Consider the following 2,438-nt stretch of genomic DNA (forward strand, 5'->3'; position numbering starts at 1 on the left):
ACTTTCTTAAAACAGTTCTAGTAAGATGATGCCTTGCATTATAAATTTATTCTTCTCTTTACATGTCTTTAGAGTAAGTCTCATCCCAGAAAACCAGATTTATAACTCTATTTAATTATCCACCTTACCATATTTTAAAAGGTGTCATATCTGTACATGCTATGAAAGGAAATCAAAATATAGTTACTGGAAATTGTGGGGAAATGGTAGAACAATGGAATGAAGTTTAGAGTAGAAACAAGTGTACTAAACTTTTTAATAACCTTTAAACATTCTTTACAACATATAAAAAATAACTGTGTCTTTATGGGATAAATGCTTACTTTTGGAGGTGATTATTGAAAGTAAACAATGATCATAAATAAGCTAGCTCTGATGAATGATTTCTGAGAAACATTAAATGCCCCTAGCTTACATAATTATAGCTGGACACTCTGTTTTCAAATATGTATGAGTGTTTCTGGCTTGGTGGATCTGCAAACTGCTTTGAAATGACCAGTTTTGTGTAAGTATATTTCAAGTAAACCCAGTAAATTGAGATCATTCTCTATCAGTTCAGTTTATGCTTTATAGTTAGTTTAACATTCTTATTTGATTGTCTTAGTAATGTGAATTGCCTACAGCGGCTGATGATACAGCTTTAATTCTGTTTTAAAGGTCATGTAAACATGTGCCTGTAATGTAAGGAATGGAAATTCAATTCCCTTTTAATGTTTCCTCACATTTATTCCACAACCTTCACATAGAAAATTAGCAAGATTTAATATAAAACTATTTTAATGTTATGATTTCATTAAAATCCTTTTTCAATATTTTACTTTTCCTTTTGCAGGGCTAAGAAGTCTTCCTCCACTTTGCAGTGCATAGCTTATGCAACATACATTACTCATACTGGAAGCAGAAAAATATTTCTGTCAAGATCTTTTCACTTTTCCAGTGCTTTTTACTAATAAAGAACTGAGAATTTCATTTCAGTCTCTCTATAGCTTTGGGTAAAAAGGACACAAAGCAAACTAGATCATCTAACCACATTTTAGATTGCAGTGGAGAGAAAGAATATTGTGCACATGTTTAGAAGCCTCTAGTCAAAGGCAGTTTTATAATCTGAAGATATGATCAAAACTGAACTGTGGAAAGCATATCATTAAGAGGAAAAATATATTTAAAATAGAGTTGACACAGAAGAATGCCTTGGTTGTTCCAGTTAGTATAAAAGCATGCAAAGTATGTCTTCAAAGTTCTATGACTTAAATATTGATGGTTAGGCAGAGTTGTGTTTTACATTGCCTTTTAAAATATAGACCTTGAGATTAAGGCAACATTTTGCTAATAGACTACAGTAAAACTTCTGAAAATGTGCTTTCAGAAATTGAATAAATCTTTACAAAACAGGCAATTATTAGTGTTAAGAAATAGTAATGTAGGGTATAAGGGAGGTGAGTATGTAAACATACAGGTTGAAATAAGTGTAAAGCTTTACTTCATTCTTCTGGTGATGCCATTGTGCTCTTTAGCTTATATTTCTTCTCACATTAGCTCTAAGCTAAAATTTATTTACACTGAAATTAAGCTGGAGATAATGTTTTCAAATATCTTTCTCTTTAAACTGAATTGATCAATTGATAGAAGTGGTAAAAACAAAATAGAAAGTATATGTACATCTACTGATTAATTAGCATATTTTAACACAACAAAAAATAATTTAAAACATGCATGAATGAAGCCTGAATGTCACCAGTCTTAAATGTAGTTTCCTTTGCTACGAGGAACAATGATTCAAAAATTTTAAATTCAAATTTGGAAGACGATTGCAGTTCTAGTGTAGGAAATGTTTTGTTCTGTGTTTATGCTTTAAAATTGTGTTGCAGTGGAGCGGTGTGATGCTTGTGAGCTTCCAGCATGACATACTGGAGCCAGGGCCAGAAGGTGCAGAAGGTGATGGTGCAGCCCATAAATCTCATCTTCAGATACTTGCAAAATAAATCTCAGATTCAGGTGTGGCTTTATGAGCAAGTGAATATTCGGATAGAGGGCTGTATCATTGGTTTTGATGGGTATATGAACCTTGTATTAGATGATGCAGAAGAGATACATTCTAAAACAAAATCAAGAAAACAACTGGGTTGAATCATGCTAAAAGGAGATAACATTACTCTGCTCCAAATTGTCTCCAACTAGAAGTGATCAATGAAGTGAGAAATCGCTTGGTAAAATAGTTGGTTTTTTAGGTGTCCTTTGTTAGAGATGTAGTTCTAAAACATTTATTCATATTGTTGTGCTTACCCTTATGTTATTACCAGATGACAATAAATGCTGTGGGACTGTTTTTTATCAAAATAATAAATAAATAAATAAAATTGTGTTCCAGGTGAATAATCATGAATGCAGATAGGGGAAAAGAGCTATGGGCATGAAAATCTTAGTTGTGGATCTAAGCG

At 32.2% G+C, this 2,438-nt stretch overlaps 1 pseudogene; it reads left to right on the forward strand.

The window, feature by feature from the left end:
* Positions 1 to 1,899: 1,899 nt before the first annotated feature.
* On the forward strand, positions 1,900 to 2,178 carry LOC138071743 (small nuclear ribonucleoprotein E-like; annotated as a pseudogene).
* Positions 2,179 to 2,438: the final 260 nt, after the last annotated feature.

This window comes from Capricornis sumatraensis, chromosome X (genome assembly GCF_032405125.1).
Source record: "Capricornis sumatraensis isolate serow.1 chromosome X, serow.2, whole genome shotgun sequence".
NCBI classification, from domain to species: domain Eukaryota; kingdom Metazoa; phylum Chordata; class Mammalia; order Artiodactyla; family Bovidae; genus Capricornis; species Capricornis sumatraensis.